General features: G+C 36.5%; 1 protein-coding gene across 6 annotated transcripts in view; it reads left to right on the forward strand.

Moving 5' to 3' along the window:
* Shoc2 (SHOC2 leucine rich repeat scaffold protein) overlaps positions 1-18,568 on the forward strand; it is a 93,819-nt gene that overhangs the window by 1,279 nt on the left and 73,972 nt on the right. The gene's annotated exons all lie outside the window — the stretch shown is intronic.

Consider the following 18,568-nt stretch of genomic DNA (forward strand, 5'->3'; position numbering starts at 1 on the left):
GAGTGCTGGCTCCGCGTCGGGTGTGTTGCCGGGTGAAAGGAGTTGTGGCCGCCGAGACCGCCCTGCTAAACATGCCCGATGGCAATCTCCGTGTCGGCTTTGAGGGCTGGAGGAAAAGTAGTGTAACTCCCCGCCCCCAGCTCGGAATGGAGGAGGCTGCTTGGCAAAACGATTTTCCCCTAGCCCCTCGGTATCCATTGTTTTGTACCATCCCCCTCCCCCATGCCTAGGTAGAAGAATAAGGACTCCAAAGCAGTAATTCGCCCGCCTCTCTCCCTCTCCCCTCTCTAACCCGTCCCTCTCAGCAGAGGTTTGTGGTAACCGTGCAAGTAGGGGTTTACAAACAGGTGGAGTGCTGGTCTGTTCGGGAATCCGAAGGAAGATGTTTTTGGGGTGTGTGTTTCATCTCATCTCACCTTTACACTTGGGAGATTCGATTTTCTTCCCATTGGTTTGTATCATTATGAAGGTGATGAAAATAAAAGAGGAAACCCTGTATTGCGACCTATCCCCGCAAATATTTTTGAGGACTCTGGGGAAGTAAAAATTAGCTCGCAAATGTGGACGGTGTGGTACATTTGGTCTGCAGCAGGATGATTAGTCTGGGAGCTTACACCCGTGCAATCTCTCATACACTCTGTGTGGATGTCAGAAGTTCTGGCATCTACCCGGAAGGATTGCCGAATGAAAAACTTTGCTGTTTCTCAGAACCGAAGGGTAGACTTGTGCAAGCAAGTGTTTTTGTGTTTAAGTCATCAGCACGGACAAAGGTGCTTGATTTTAAAGACCTACATTTACTAGTACACTCATTCCTTCAGTCACTCTCCTTGGCATTGCCTTTGTAACTGTTCTTTGCTGTGTATTTGAGGAAACTTACAGGGTTAGCTATCCACAATTTGTAATATTTAGTAAGTCTACAAATTAAATTATAACTATATTTCAAATGTTTTTATTTTTCATATGAGAGTTAAACTACCTAAATACTTAAATCATTCATCACAGTGGGGCTTAGGCAGAATACTTAAAAAGCTTCTAAGTGAGAAGTCTTTCAAACTTATTAAGACACAAAGTATTTTTACTTTAGTTTGAGTATGCCTTTGCAAAGTAAAGGAGACTGAAATAAAGGATTTTGTTTAAGGTTTGTACCTTTCAAAGGATTTAATGTAACTTAAAGGTAACATGAAATCACACTCTTGAAATCTCAGTTTGAAGTTAGTCTCGACCTCACTCTAACCACGTGCATTTTTCCCAGATGATGGCTAAGTTTCTTTATTTGTCACAGTTGGCATTTCATTTATGATATTCTCAATGTTTTTCTTTCATTATTCAGAAGTTAGTATGTATTGAAAAATATAAAGAGATACATTAGTTTTTTGAACCTGAATTACATTTTAGTTTGTTTTTCTAAGATGTCATAATCAGAAATTAGATCAGAACTGTTTTTGGTAACTGTAGCAAGGATAGACCATAAGTCAGCATGTGAACTTCAAACCAGTCATAGATATGAAGCACTGTACTTTTAGGAACAGGAAAATTATTTTCGATGTGCTTGTAGAAATTCATTTAACATAATATCATATCGGGCTGAGGATGTAGCTCAGGGGTAGGGTGTTTACATACCATGTACAGTGCCCTGGGTTTGATTTTCCTAGCCCTGCAATCAATCAATCAATCAATCAATAACTATTCTTTATGTGACTCAGGACAATGGCTTTCCCTCTCCTAGATAGTAACTAATTATATTCTATATGAAATAATCTCAAGATGGCTTCTGACTTGTTGCTGAGATGTGAGCTTGTTTATTTTTATGTGCATGAACTTTTCCTTGCTTGTGTATAGGCAGCACATACACACTTGACAGAGGCCAGACGGTGTCAGATACTCAGGAACTCGAGTTACAGAGGGTTGTGAGTAGCCATGTGTGTGCTGGGGATAGAACTCTGGTCCTCTAGAAGAGCGGTCAATGTTCTTAAACTGCTGAGCCATCTTTCCAGCCTCAAATATACATTTTTTGTCTTCTATTATCAATATCAATTGTGGAAAAAATTGGGATGTTTTGTGCAAGTAATGAAATTTCATTCATACTTTTTAAAATTTGCTGAATTATCAATATTTTTTGTATATTATGTTTCTGAAAGATTCTTGTTTTTTAAAAGGTAATTCACATATAAAAGTGCTCTTGGCATTTTAGATCAGAACAAGAACTAGACCTCTTGTGTGTAGATGTAAGGGTATGAGTATTTGGAGGGTGAAGATGGAATGAAAGAATATCTCTGAGGTCAGTTGCTATGTCCTTCATGTGTCTTTCATTTATGAAGAAGCATAAAACCTTTGCTTTAACCAAGACAGAATTTAAACCAGAAAAACAACCAAATAAGTTCCCTCAGTGAGTTCTGAGGTTTGTTGCTTAGACATGGTGTAAGACTTCTGGAATTTGTTTATAAAACTATCTAAATTAAGGGAGGGGATTTTGATATTAGAAAGTGTCAGTGTTTATTTTTATTAGACTATTAGTGGGTAAATGTTTTCTTGTAAATGAATTGATTTGGCTGTTTATTTTAGCAGACTGATATGTAAAGTGATACTTGAAATGAGTCGTGTAAATTATTAGGTTGGTAGATAATCTTATTTAATGTTAGACTTAGCATATTCTGTGCACTAGACATTTTATATGATATAGTTTATAACTTAAGGCTAATGAGCAAAACATGAACATAACCATCTGCTAGTTTTACACTACCCTTAACTGCTGAGCCTTCATAAGCATGCTACACCACATCAAAGCTGTGCCCTGTAGATCTTTTTACAAGTATTTTCTCTTAATGAACTAAACTCCCAATATTCTTATCTACTTGTCTAAACTTGACTTTTAAAATTTGCAGTTTCATAAGTTACAAGTATGCTTGAACTTGGCATGTTGCATAGTATCTGAAATGTGCTTGTTAATCAGTACGGGGAGGAGAAAACATTTGTTAAGTCTGAAAAAAACCCATGTTCTAAAATGAGTGCTTATTTTAAAGTAAAATAGTTTTTATTTCATGTATTCTCCTTGTCCCCAACTTTTTAGCAAGGCATTGTTAGTTCAGTGTAGCAAAGTTGGAACACATAAAAAGGATATTATAATTACAAAGTGGTCTTAAGCTTTTGCGATGATAACATGTATTTCTTGAGTAAGTTTGTAGTTCTCATTGTCAAGATTGAAAGAGAACTAATTAGATTTCATACTGTCTCATTACAACTAGACAGTCAGAAATGATAACAAAAAGCAGTGCATTCTGTACAAGTAAGGGTTCTTTTCTAGGGAAGAGTGAACACACTCTAAACTACTTCTAAAGGGTGAAATTAGTCTGTTTAGTATACCTGAGAGGGTTATGTGTTTTTTGTGACGTCTTTATGACACTATCAATTTCTAATGTTTCAATATATTACTTACCCTCTCCATTGCTATCCAGAAAGCCTGTCATTTTAATTATATGTTTTTATAGATGATAAATTTTTTATTTGGGGCTGGGGAGATGGCACAACCTTATGTAGCCCAAGTTAGCCTCATACTCTGAAGTAATAGGCTGGCCTGCGACTGAACCCATCTGACCCAGCGTCTGGAGTGCAGGATTTTATAGGGTGAGCTACCATGCCTTCTTTTAATTTTTTTTCTAATGTTCTAGAAGTAATGATTAAATGGCTTGTTCTGATACAAGTAGTTCCTAGAATTTGAAATTAACTTTTATTTCAGGTTTTCCAGTTTGTATTTCTTGTCCACTTTGTTTTCAAGCCTTTCTGGTAATGCAGTCCTTAACTTTTCTGTTATTGGAGAGTTGTAAATTATAATGCAAGTTATAATCTGCACACGTCGACCTTGTCTTAGGTGTTGATGCAGAGGTAAATACTCCTTGTTTCCTGCTTTCCGTGTGTTATGGTTTGTTGCATGAGTTGGACAGGCCACATTTATACAGTGTGACAAGTGCATAACAGCTGAATCATAGCAAACTGGGATGAGGTAAGACGGAGACTGTCTGAGTGACTGGCAGTCCTCACTGGACTGGAGGATATGCCCTGTGTATGTAGTAGTTGAAGGTAGAAAAAGAACAAGGGTTAGATATTAGGTCCATTTCCAAAATTATGAGAACGAGTTGTTTGGATTCCAGTAATATTTTTTTAAATCCTTAAAATTTATTTGAGGTGAGTGTGGGTACAGTGGCTGTCACAGTGAAGTACCTGTGTGAAGGTCCAAGGGTTACCTGCTATATTTGGTTCTCTCTTTGCACCATGTGGGTTCTTGGATGGAACTCAGGCTCTGTGGCCTTACCCCACCGAGTCATGTCTTTGGTATGCCATCAAAGATTTTAAGCCTTACAGTAGATTTTCATTAAAGTTTATATTTTTGGTGGTTATTTCTTATGTACCTAATTCAATTTTGGCCTTGGACTATAGTATAGACCTGTATTGCTGTTAAGGGGTACTTAAATTATTACTTAAAACATTTACCTAAGTAAATATTTTGATTAATATTTTAATGAAATACAAAGAGAACATATCAGCCTAGTATGTGATAATTTTGAGGCTTATTGATGATGTTCTTTAAATTTATATTTAAACATTGGTTTATTTTGGTGACCCTGATTCTCTGGTCAGCAGTCAGATCCTGATGGAGAGCTTTGTACGCTTTTACTGTTTGAACTTGAGGACTGAATAATTTCGTTGTAGTAGTTTAAGTTTTTATACAATCTTTCTTCATTCTCCTTTTCCTTCAGTCAAATAACATTTTTTATATATTCTTTCCTCCTCCTTTTTGTCTCTCTCTGTCTTTCTTCCTCCCTCCCTTCTTCCCTTGCTCCCTCCCTTTCTCCCTTTCTCTCCCTCCCCTCTCTCTCTCTCTTTTTCTCTCTCTCTCTCCCTTGCTTTCTCTCTCTTTCTCTCTCTCTCTCTCCTTCTTGTCTTTTCACAACAGGGTTTCTCTGTGTAGTCCTGTCTTGGAACTTATTCCATAGACCAGGCTAGCTTTGAACTCAGAGATCCACCTGCCACGGCCCTGTTCAGTATTATTTCTTAAAGGGTTTAGAGAGACTTGAAGAAATTTTGGGTATTCTTTTTTCTTTTCTTTCTTCCTTCCTTCCTTCCTTCCTTCCTTCCTTCCTTCCTTCCTTCCTTTCTTTTTTAGATTTTTGCATTTCAGCAGTTATCTTCAAATGTTATATATTGTACCCCATGTACCACAAAGTTCTTAGGAAACTAAGAATTTCTGATAGCGTCTGCTTTGATGCTCCCAAGCCTGTCTCTGGGATGAACGTGAGGCCTTAGCTTGATATGCCATTTGGAAGATGATCTCCAGTTTTAAAGAGTCTATATTTTCTCTTTTGTAACATTCATCACTTTTGAAATGATTTGCTTAATGTCTTTTTGCTGAAATACAAGATTCTTGTCGAGCACTCACTGTCTTTATTGCTTTTTCATTGTATTAACACAGTGTTTTGACCTTGTAGATTTTTAGTAGAAAATTACTTTAAAGTTATTAATAATGCAGGGCCCCACCCAGACTGAATAGGTCATTAAAAAAGGACAAAGAGAGTTTTGCACATTCTTGTTCTTAAATATACAATTTCTAAATCCTTAGGACCCCTCAGACCTTAATTTAGGCCTTTTTTGCTCTCTTGTAATATACAATTAAAAAAAAATACCAATGGTAAAAAGGCTGAAATTAATTCCTATAGGCTATAAGAGAGTTGACAATAAGAGCCTGGGAAACTACTTGTAAAACAGCTGGAAGCTGGGTGTGGTAGCTGTAATCCCTGCAATTGTCTTGAGTTCCAGGCCAGTCTGTGCTTTAGAGACCCTGCTCAAAACAAGTAGAAATGACAGTTGGAAGACATTTTAAAAAGTTAGTATTTTATAGTAGCTTAATTTGTAAGCATGAAGAATCTTTCAAGGTGCCATTTGTTTTATACATAGAATAATCCACGGATAGTCTAATTCCTTAAAAGGAGTTAAGTGGTGTAATTTGTTAAAGGTTACAAAATGTTTATTTCAGAAAGATTTCCAACCTGAATTATATGGTTTAAAGCTTTTAGTGTTAAGCTGTTGTTATTAGGAAATTTTGCTTAATGAGGTGAAACGACAGGTATGGAGGAGCATTAGTGGACGGAATAAGTGGAGACACTTACCTGAAAGGATTGGAGTAGTACAGTGACATTACTACCATAACATTTTCAAAGGTGGAATTTTATATTTAACCTCTAGTTGTTTGGTTAGCTGTGCAATATGTGAAATTTTCTAGCTTGCTTTTCTGGATCACTGTTGTTTGAAAATGTAACCTGTTATACTGACAAAATGGCCAAAGTGTTGTTGCAGCTTTTATTGTTAATTGGGAGTGAGCTTTATTTCTCTTGTCACCTTTCAGTCATCTGGAATGGGAAATTTTGGTTCAGTATTACAATTATTTCTTTACCAAAATTTAGAACTGTATAAGAGATTGGATGACCTGGTGGAAAGTATTTAGTTGTAAAGCTGTAGTTTGTATATTTGGGATGGAAGGTTTAACATTTCACTCAGAGCCTTTATTTCTAGTTCAAATATTTGCATTTATATCTTAATAATAAGGTATCTTAAATTCTGTGATTATATTTGTGTAGGCAGAAGAAAAGTTACTTTTTGTTGTTATGACAAATACTGGCTTATCTCCATGTGTTAATCATAGTTCCAAATTCATAGAAGTGAGATGCTTATGCACTAGGCAGCTTAAAATAGTAAATTTTATGATTTAACCTTGAAGACATTTATTTCTGTGCTTTGGGAGTAGTGTTTTGAAATTCTTAATACTAGAAATATGGCCTCAATTCAGAACACCCACTAAGCACCAGTGGGAACTCAGCATACTAAATGACTTGCAGTGCTGCAGTATTTTAAAGTTTTCATCTTTTTGTTATATAATAGCTTATAGTAGAACATTCAGAACATGGGTTAACAACAAAGTATAAAACAATCAGACTTTATAAGACTACCAAGTTTTGTTTTGAATACTAAAGACCTAAATACGATCAGATATGATCAGTGAAAGTTTGCAAAAAATTGGATGACAGATGTATTATGCATGAAATACAAAAATTATTTTTGGGGCTTGAGAAAAAATTACCCTTTAAAAATAGGGTCACTATTTTCCAAACAATTTAAAATGTTTTGCTAAGCCAGGTGCAGCAGTTTGGTTTATGCCTTTACTGCCAGCATTGGAAGGTGAGCTGGAGAAGTCTGCAAGCCCAGTGTCACCTTTGCCGCCATAGTAAATTCAAGGCCAATGGGCCCTGTCTCAAAAATTTTTTTCTTTCTTTCTTTTTTTAACCAAGGTAATTTTGGTAACTGCAATGTAAATATTTTCACAGTGTTGTGTACAGTACTTAAAAAGTTCAGTGAGCAATTTTCATTTTACCTTAATTTTTAAAAAGTGTTTGTATTTGACATGTGCTTGTGGCTTTGTGTATCTGTACAGAGACCTGAGATTGAAGTCAGGTGTTTTTCCTCTCACTCTCTACCTTATATTTTGAAATAGCTTCTCTCACTGAATCTGGAACCTAGCAGTTCAACTCTGCTGGCAGGCCAGTGAGCTCCATGCCTTGCCCATCTGCCTCCCGGTGCTGGGATAGCAGGCAGCCTCTTCCATGCTGACTATACCAGAGTGGAGTGGATCTCAACTGAGGTCTTTATGCATGCAAAACAAGCACTTGATCCACTGAGCCATCTTCCTCCCCTGCGATCTAATCAAAAGCCCACTTATTTCCCAAAGGCTCCATCCCTAAAGATGATCAGATCATTTCAGATTAAGCTTAAGCCCCAGCAGCAGGAGGTCCTTTCCTAGCGGAGTGGGGGTTGGGTGGGGTGTTTACATTTAGAAGGTAGCATATCCAATTGAGAATTGTATGGTTCTATTTAACATGTTAAATTATAAAGTTTGTAAAATGTCTGCTGCCTTTGAGTATTGAGTATATTTTGCTGAGAGAAATTCCTTTTAACCTGGTTAAGTTAGTCATGGGTGTTGGATGTTTCCTTTGGTCTTATATGAATGGTTTTGCTTTGCAATATTTGGAAGTACACAGATATTTTTCATATCTTAAAGATGTCGTGTGTGTTATATTAACCACTGGGCTGGAGAAAGCTCAACAGTTTAAGAGAACAGTGGCTGCCTCTTGCTGTAGACTGGGGTTTGGTTCCCAGCTGCCACATGCGATAGCCATCATTAACTCTACATCCATCATTCACAGCCATCATTAACTCTAGTGCCAAGGGATCCTACACCCTCTTCTGACTTGTGAGCACCAGGCATATATATATATATATATATATATATATATATATATATATATATATATGTGTGTGTGTGTGTGTACATACATATATATATAGTACACATACTTGTGGCAAAAACATATATATAAGATTTTTTTTTTTAGAAAAGTTATATTAAAGCCATACTGTTAGGAGAATAGGCAAATAAAATAGCTGAACATACAAATCTTTTAAAGTCTCAAAAGTGTACTATATAAATGACTGAAAGGCCATTTGTTTTATGACCACAGCATGTTACCTCTAAGTTACATACTTTGAAGACCATATGCTCTGACTGTGCTGTTTACAATACTTAATGTTTTGGGGAGGAATTTACACAGTTATTGACAAAGTGAAGGGCTTTCTGCATATGTTTCTGCATATACAAATGAAACGCTAAATGTAATTTAATAGCTTAGAAGTACTGAAAGATCTATTGGGTATTATAGTGACCCTAACATGTATAATAAAATAGTGATTACATTTTATTTCTCTTGTTTTACATTCATCTACCCTCTGGGTTCTTGGTTGGTCTATGAATTAAATTGACATAGATTAACAAGAGAAACAAGTTTAATTACAGATATCTTACAAAATACAAAGACAGAGCAGATGAGTAAAGACAATATAGCGTCTTTGTATATGGAATGTATGTAGAATATAGAAAGGAAAAGAAGTTGTGGGTTTCTAGAGGTGGTATGGATTTGTGTTATAGGTATGTAAGTGGAGGGATTGTATAGCAATAATGACAGCCTTGTTAGTAAATAAAGCCAGGGACTAGGTAGATGAGAAAGGGCATGGTTGTTGACACAGTGTTAGAAAGCTTGTTCAGCATGCACAGAGCAGTTAGTTCAGTCTCCAGCACTCCAAATAAACAAGAGCACTTGTCAGTCCTCGGAGTCATCTGATGAAAACATGCCAGTGGAAATTAATTTTGGGTGGCAAACACTGGTCTCTAAAAGTTATGTTTGGGTCATGTGTTCTGAGTCCAATTGATAACCAGTATTTTAATACTTTCAGTTCATACACAGAAATTTAGGGAATACTTAGGTTGTCTTGGCAAGAAAGACAGTTAGAACATATTTATAAGTCAGTCTTTTTTTTTTTTTTTTGTAGTGTTCCTATGGTATAAAGACTTTAGATGATGTTTGATTAAAGTATCTGATGTTGACAGTCTGCTAGGGAACTTTACAATTTATGTACATGGTAAATCAGAGTTGTAAAGAGAGCTGTGGTTCTAGTTAAGGTTTATGTTGTGGGTTGTTAAATAGGAATTTTCAGCTCTTTGTTTTAAATCTGTGTGTCTGGAATCTAAGTTAATATATAAAGTAATGAAAATTTCCTGGAAAAACTTCCATATATTTATAGCAATATGAAATGAATCAATCCTGTCTCTATGTCTCCCGAACTATTAGTATTTTATCTTGCTTTCTTAACAAGGAGTGTGGGGGGGAGGTAAATTTGAAGGTAATGTCTATATGTATTCTTGACATGATTCTAATTAATATGGACATATAGATGAAACATTCAGAGGCAGGAATTCTTTTAAACGCCTGTAAAAATGAATCCTATCTCAGATTCACTTAGCTGTGTAAAGAAGCATTCCTTCATTTCTCTTGAAAACAACAATGCTTTTAAAGCACACTACTATTATCACATTTGCTTGTTCTTTGAACTACTACTTTTGATTTGGAAGATTCTGTTTTTAAACTCTTTACCTTGAAAAATAGTACTGTGTCATTTCGAATCATGAGTTGTTTTTTTATCTGTAAGTTATTTAAAAGAATAAATAACTTTTCAGATCTTCATAAATAGTAACAAAAATTACACCTGCTGTCTTGCCAGGTTTCAGATATAAAAATCTGAGTGAAAGAGAGTTGTTTTAAGTAGCCTGTAGAAAAACATTATATGAGATAAGGGTTTGTATTGTTTATTCAGCCACATCTAACAAATGTTTATTGATTTATGCATATTTCTGCCAAGTAAATCTATATCTTGTGTTATGAAGCACTTCATATGAAAATGCTTCTTTATGTAAGGAGTGAGATGTCTAGTGTGGTATATAAAGCTTGCTTAGCAAAGCCAGGTGGTGCACACCTGTGGTATCCATATCTGTAGTCCTAACACTTTAAAGATTGAGGGAGCAGGACCATGAATAAGCTAGCCTGCCTGGGTTACAGAGCAAATTCCAAGTTATGCTGGGATATATAAAAAGCCTTGTTCTAAAAGACCCACACAGAAAATCACCACCACCACCACCACCAAAAATCACAAAGCTTAAGTTGAATATTATTATTTAATAGATACAACTGCTGTAAGTAGTGCTGTAACTCTTGGGATAACTGAAAAAGATAGGTTGGCTCCTGTTTACTCATTGCCTCTAAATAGAAGAATCTTACCTGAGAAGGACAAGACAGGGTGCTCAGTGATTTCTGACAGTGGGTTGTCATTGTTATTATTATCATCATCATTTTATTAGTGTTTGAGAAAAAGTCTCACTAGGTAGTCCTGGCTGTCATGGATCTCACTATTATAGATAGACCAGCTGGCCTTGAACTCAACATAAATCTTTTTGTCACTGCCTTCCAAGACTTGGGATTAAAGGTGTAGCCCACTAAACTTTTTTTTTTTTTTTTTTTAAGAGAGAGGACAGAAGAAAATGACAGAAAGGACAGAAAGGCTTTTCAATAATTAGGATACTCAGAGAGTTTGCTTAGTGAAGAACTGTGTATATTCCTAGCAGAAGGACTAGCGTGTGTAAGTATTAGTTACAAGAAATGGTAAGGCCCAGTGTGGTCTGTGAAAGATGTTCATATGACTAGTGTCAAGTGGGAAATACTAGGGTTGTGGCAAAAGTAAGCAGGGGCCAGATCATAAAAGGATTGCAAATTACTGCTAAATTTCTCAGGTTTATCTTGAGGGCTGTCTCTAATTGTTTTACTTTGCAGTGACCTCTTAGGTTTGAGAATTTGAAAGAGCACTAATTACAGTGATTATGTTAAGAACAGAGTGGGGGGTGGACATGGTGAGGCAGGTAAGAAAGCCATTTTAGGAGAGAATTGCTTATACCTGATTGTGAGTGGGATTAGAGTCTACATTGTGGGCAGTGGCTTTGGGAATACATAGAGGTTGATGAAGTCAGAAGTTTTTGGACAAGAATTAATAGGATTTGTGGAGATGAGGCAATTGAAGGAGAAAAGAATCATGGTTTAGGATTCCTGGGCTACCTCCTACCTTTTTTGGAGCGTGGTTGTGGGGGTTGATTTCTGCTTAAATGTTCTCTCTCAGGAAGACTTTCCTGATCCCCCTACTTTGAGGCCTCTGTTGATTGCCTTCTCTTTACGCTTATGGATGTATTGTTGCATTGCTTTACCTGCTTGTCTATCTAAGTGTATAGGCAAATACTGTGCATTGAACTCAACCATAATATGTAAAGAGAAATGTAATAAATATTAGCTGAATGAAGATTGTCTTAGTTTGGACTTTATTGCTGTGAAGAGACCACAGGCACAACAATGCTTGTAAGGAAAAACATTTAACTGGGACTGTCTTATAGTTTCAGAGGGTTAGTCCGTTATCATCATGGTGGGAGCATGCCAGTGTGCTGGTAGGCTTGGTGCTGGAGGAGCTGAGAATTGTACATCTTGATCTACAGGCAGCAGGAGAATGCCCCACCCCCACAGTAGCACACTGCCTCTAACAAAGCCAGCCACACCTACTCCAACAGGATCATACTACTTAATAGTGCCACTCCTTATGGACCAACCATTCTAACATGAGTGTATGGGGGCCATACCTATTCAAATCACCATAAGGTATAATTGTTGATTAAAATTTTAATGTTTAAATCATCTTCTAAACTGTTAATGTCTCCAAACATATTTGTCCACTTATGAATTAAGATCATTTTTTTTGACTTTTAAACACTACTTATAGAAACAATGTGTATAACTGACTTGAAGTATTAGATAAATTATTTAATTTAATAAAATTCCTATAGACTTTATTATGTTGACTTCGATTATACATTCAGGCTTTCTTTCTAAGTTTTCTTTGGTTTTCTTTGTCAATTTAAAAATCAACAGATCCAACCTTCAGACTGTCACTTAAGCATAAAGCCTTATCTGTTCCTGTCCTAGCTCCCAAATAATTGAAACAGCGACATTAAGTTGATTAATAAGCTATAAGCCTAGGCTGGGCAGGTTCTGAGCTATTCTAACCCCTAAGACTGTTAACACCAGACAAATGTCCTGTTACTTGTCAGTCTGGTCTTGCCTGGCTTGCTCTGGTCCCTTTGTATTCTCATGTCTGCTCTCTCATCTCAACCTCATGGTGAGTCCTGGTCTCTCCACGTGTTCTCTTTTCCTCATAGTCCTTTTCCTACTTCTCTCTCTGGGATCCCTGGCTGGGATCAGAGGTCCAGCCTTCTGACTTTCTCTGCCCAGCTAATTGGCTGATGAGCCCTTTATTGACCAATCAGAGGTTGATGAAGAAGAATGTTTACAAAACACTAAGATAGGTGATACTTCCTAAAAATAAAATACCAGAATCCTGGCCTGCATTCAACTGTCAAATCAGCATTTGAATAATATAAGGATAATCTTTACATAGGGCACAAAAACATTACTCTAACACTGCTGGCATTGGATTATTTGTTGTTTAGAAATTTAAAAAGAAGTGTTGATTATTGTAATATATTTAACAAATTTTCATATAGAGATAAAAGCAAAAATCATTCTTAATTGAAGGATAATATCACTAACTTTTTGTTTTGTTTTGTTTTGTTTTGTTTTTTTCCGAGACAGGGTTTCTCTGTGTAGCCTTGGCTGTTCTGGAACTCACTCTGTAGACCAGGCTGGCCTCGAACTCAGAAATTCACCTGCCTCTGCCTCCCAAGTGCTGGGATTAAAGGTGTGCGTCACCACCACCCAGCATCACTAACATTTGATGGATGTTTTCTTACATTTAAAATTTCACATATGTTTGTGTATGTGAGTAAAATAGAAATCCCAAATGAGAATGCTTACAACATGTATGAAAGACAGTATTAACATACCTTTCATGCAAAAAATACTGATAAACATTTTGTAATGAAGTAGCCCTATATGAATAAAGACCTTCCAGTGTGTAGAGATGTCTCAGTAGTTGACAGTACTTGCTGCTTTTCCAGAGGATCCAAATTCAATTCTCAGCATCCTTGACAGTCAGCTCACAGCCACTGTAACTCCAGTTCTAGAGGATTCCACACCCTCTTCTGGCCTCTGCAAGTACCCACACATCTATGGCATACAGTTATGCAGACATATATTGAAAGAAAAAAATCTAAAAGGAAAACTAAAATCTAAAAGGAAGGTAGGGGCTCTTACCTTCAGTTTTGATAAGAGACCAGGCACATTACATAGACCTGCATGAACACAGAAAAACTAAATGGTGTATAGTCAGAGACCACTCGGGATAGCTTTTTGTGTCAGTTGACTGTTTTCATTGAGAGATATGGACCCAGAAAACCCCAAGAATTTTGATGTTTTTAATGAAAAGAAAGAATCTAGGTTTGTATGTAAAACTCTCTGATTAAGTTGTGGTTGTTTCAGGAAAATTAAAACTACATTATATGTTAAGCAGACTATATCTATTGGACATTTTCTCTGAATATTCCAAAAGTAGGAGAATGAAAAGGTCTGCTCATTAATAATGTAGATTAAAATAGCACTTTATCAGGTTGATGATGATAAATAATTTGAAAGTCTAGGAATATAAATTAATGGGGGCTCTTTGAAGAAAGGCAAAATACCACCTATAAAAATTTTTAGAAATGCATATTGGTTCTTAGTTCAACTTTCAGCCATGTACCTTACAGTTTCGATGAGGGCAGGTTTATGGCTAGTGATGGCATTACTTGTCCTGGTAAAAATATTTTTTAAATATAAATAAAGTAACATGAGACACCCTGTACATGGATTGATACAGGAATAAATTGATGTAAGCACACCACAAGTCATAACAATAAGAAAGGATAAAATATGTCTGTATGAGGTGGGCGCAGAACTCGCTGGTTATCAGCCATGTGAAATTCTCATGTATCATACATTTGTACTGTGTATGATACACATTATATGATGTCTATAATATTGTTAGAGTGGATTGTACTGTTTTAATATCTTACCTTTCCAGTGTTTTGTTATTTTTTTTTAAATATCAGTCTTTTTAAATATTTATTTATTATTATAATTAAGTATACTGTAGCTGTCTTCAGACGCACCAGAAGAGGGTGGTCAGATCTCATTACGGGTGGTTGTGAGCCACCATGTGGTTGCTGGGATTTGAACTCATGACCTTCGGAAGAGCAGTCAGTGCTCTTACCCGCTGAGCCATCTCACCAGCCCGTGTTTTGTTATTTTTATGCACATCATAGTAATAAGTTCCTTTTAATACAGTAACACATTAAATACTCAGCTTTTATAGTTTGAAGAAATATATTTGCATCTGAGAATTGGTATTTATGTGACCAGTGAAATACAGAAACACACTTGTGCATGGTGGTCAGAAAAAACTACAAGACAGCACAGTGTGCAATGGCGGATTCTTTAAGGTTTCTAAAGGCACTTTAGTAGTTTTTCATTGAGTCAACACATAGTTTCTGCATAATATTCAAAGGAAGAAATGCAAAAATCTCTTTTACTCAGAATTTTTGCTTAGTTTTAGTTTCTTTTAAAGTCTAATTTAAAAAGTATATTTATGTGTATGGGTGTTTTACCAACGTGTATGTTTGTGCACCATGTGACCACGGAGGCCTAAGGAGGGTATTGGATCCCCTAGGACTGAAGTTACAGATGACTAAGGGTGCTGGGAATTGAGACAGGTCTTTCAGAAAAGCAACAGGTACTCTTAACCACAGAGCTATCTCTTCAGCCCTCATTTTATTTATTCTTTGATAATTTCACATGTGACTACAATGTTTTTAGACTCCTCCTCCTCAACAAACCTTCCTGGACTCTCGTGATATTTTCTCCTAATTTCATGTTTTGTTATTTCTCTTTCTCTCTTTTCTTTTTTTGCAACTTACAGAATTTAGTTAGTGATGCCTAAATATGCTGGGCATAGGGCAGCATCCATTGGAGCACGGCTGCCGCTGTGGGCTGGCTGTACTGCTGAAGGAGATTGGCTGTCTACCCCAGCAGTCATCAGCTGCAATAGTACCTCCAGTAGGGAAGGCTTCCTAACATTTTTACTAGCGCTGTACTGTTGACTGGTTAAGTCTTGTGCTGCTCTTTCTCTAACAATCATAAGCTACTGTAATTTCATGAGTAAGACATCCTGTTGTTAGGCCTTAGATAAATAGTTTTGTAGCAGTCCTCCCTACTCTCTGGCTCTTACAGTCTTTCACACCCTCTTCTGTGGGGGTGAGCCATGTTTGAGAGGAGGTGCAATTTAGGGCCAAGTACTCCACAGACACTTATTCTGTGCAGTTTGGCCAGTTGTGATTCTCTATATTAACTACCATCTACTGCATAAAAAGCTTCTCTGATGAAGGGTGAGAATTATACTAGTTTGGATATAAGGATAAGTATTTAAATGGCAGTTTAATACTATGTCCCCTGGAAAAAAGAGTAGTAGAGTTTGTGGTCTCCCAAGCCACGGGTTCTTGATCAGGTTTATAGTTCCAGGTATGAGTCCCTCCAGTACAGTGGGTGGGCCTTAAGCTTGATTTACAAAATCTCTTGGTTACTTCTGACATTGAAGACAGTATTGCGTTCATGAGCAAATCAAGGCAGATTGGTCATTGTTATAGCTCACAGGATTTCTCAGCAGGGTGTGAGTTGGTAACGTTTCTCTTTCTCTTCGTGTAGCCTGCAAAGCATGTTCTAGCACTGAGAAAACTATCCAGCAAGGAGGACGTTTTCAGACCATTTTGATTCTATATGCTGTAATCAAAATCATATGATGTCTTACCATCAAGTTTTAGTGGGTGATCAGGAGCAATGTCGATAACCTGTATCGTTTTGAGGGGTCTCTAGGACCCTCTCCCTAACAACCCTATGACGCCAGGCTTTTTGTTTACTAACCTATAGCTTCTGGGAGGGGCATTGTCCCTGTGCAGCTCTAGTTAACCAGGTAAATAGAGATTTTTGGCTTATAAAGTAGTTTCTTTCCTTACACCTTTTCAATCATTTTTAAATGAGCATATTAAATTTACCTATATTATGGTGCCTTCTTTTATAATTGATAGAGATAAACCAACATATTTAAAGGTATAAAGCAGTTTAGCATAGATATGTGAGCATATATCAGTCTCTCTATCCTACTTTTTGTTGATCATTTAACACTGACAGGGACTGAAGCATTTACATTGTATTTGGTAGTCATAACTTTTTAATAACTTTGAGACCAATGCTCACAACTTGTCTTTTTGCCTTGGTTACTACTTGGCTTGAACTTTCAAGGTTAGCTCATAAGAACAATTTGAGTTTTTCATATTTGCTAGTTTTTAACTGTTTTTTTACATATTTGTTAGTTTTTAACTGTTTTAATCATGAACTATAGTTAGTCTGGATATAAATTCTTGGGGCACACTTTCTTGAAGTGTTTATAGGTTTTTCTCTTAATTTTTGCTGATTTTTTGTTTTTTTGTTTTTGTATTTTGTTTTGTTGTTTGTTTTTTGTTTTTCAAGACAGGGTTTCTCTGTGTAGCCCTGGCTGTCCTGGAACTCACTCTATAGATCAGACTGGCCTCGAACTCAGAAATCTGCCTGACTCTGCCTCCCAAGTGCTGGGATTAAAGGCATGCGCCACCACTGCCTGGCTCTCTATTAATTTTTATCATTAATTACTCTTTCTGTGTTTATAAATTTTACATGTATATGAATTGTTCTTAGTCTCTACAGTTTTGACAGTGTAGTAGGGCTTTTTTCCTATTTTTATTTTTTCTGAGCACCATGTAGAAATCTTACAATTCATTTTTGAACACTACCTGGAGTTAGTGTCAGATCATATAGGTTAAAAGGGTCAGTGCCAAAATATTGCCTCCACTTTAAGCACCCAGACTCCTAGCCAACTAGCTGTAAACTCCATCTTTAAGTAAATGAATTGCTGGAAGGGTTCATAGAACTTGCAAGTTCTAATTTTGATTACTGGTTTATTATAAAGGATATACTGCCTAGAAAGGGTTAAATGGAAGAGATATTTTAGGCAATATGAGGAAAATGGTATGAATGTTTTATTCCTTTATAGCACCTTGGGAAATTCACCAAACCAAAAATTTCTGCAAGCCTTGTAGTTTAGAGATTCTTACAGAGGTTTCATTACATAGGTGTATGATTGATGAAACTGTTGGCCATTTGTTATTAAGCCAGTAGCCAGCCCCTCTTGTGTATATGTGGAAGTGGCTAGGACTGTTTCAGTATTCTTCTTAGGTAATTGAAGGTGTTCTGTGATACTTCATCAAAACTTGACAGAAGTAATTCCTTGAAATTTAATGTAGTGTTTGTAAGACGGTACCAATGAGCTACTTCTAGCTTTTTATTTAGAAATAATAGCAGACTCATGGGAAATTCCAAAAAGAGTGTATCACCTGACTTCTCACGTAATTGTTGGCAGCCTACATAATTATAGTACAAGGTTAGTATCAACTGTGAAATTGACATTAGTAGCACTATTCATTAGATTATAAAACAACATATGGTCTTTCATGTATTCATTGGGTGTGTGTATAGTTTTACCTATTTTTATCTCGTATACATTCATTAAGCTACTACCACAGTCAAGATACAGAAACCAATTTTGACCAGAAACCAATTTTCCCTCTCATGCCTTATTCCATCTGCTACGAACCACTACTCTGCTCCCCATTTCTATAGTTTTATCATGCTAAGAATGTTCTATAAATGGAATTATAAAGTATGCCACCCTTTTTTGAGATTTGCATTTTTATGAGGCATGATGCCCTTGAGATTCAGGTTGTTACGTATATCCGTAGTTTGTTCCTTTGTATTGCTCTGTAGTGTTCCCTTATATAGCTATATTGGGGTTTATTTAACTATTCATTAAGAGACATTTGGGCTATTCCCAGTTTCTGCCATCATAATTAAAATACGTAACAGCAGTGGTGGACAGATTTTTGTGTTAATGTGTTTTAATTTTATAGGAATAAATGCCAAGAGCTGCACTTCTATGGTGTAAGATAGTGTGGTGTGTATAGTACAGTATACGGGGTGTTCTCGAGTGCCTACACTGTACCGCACTGTTGTGGTGTGTATAGTAC

Source organism: Mastomys coucha, unplaced genomic scaffold (assembly GCF_008632895.1).
Source record: "Mastomys coucha isolate ucsf_1 unplaced genomic scaffold, UCSF_Mcou_1 pScaffold21, whole genome shotgun sequence".
Classification (NCBI taxonomy): domain Eukaryota; kingdom Metazoa; phylum Chordata; class Mammalia; order Rodentia; family Muridae; genus Mastomys; species Mastomys coucha.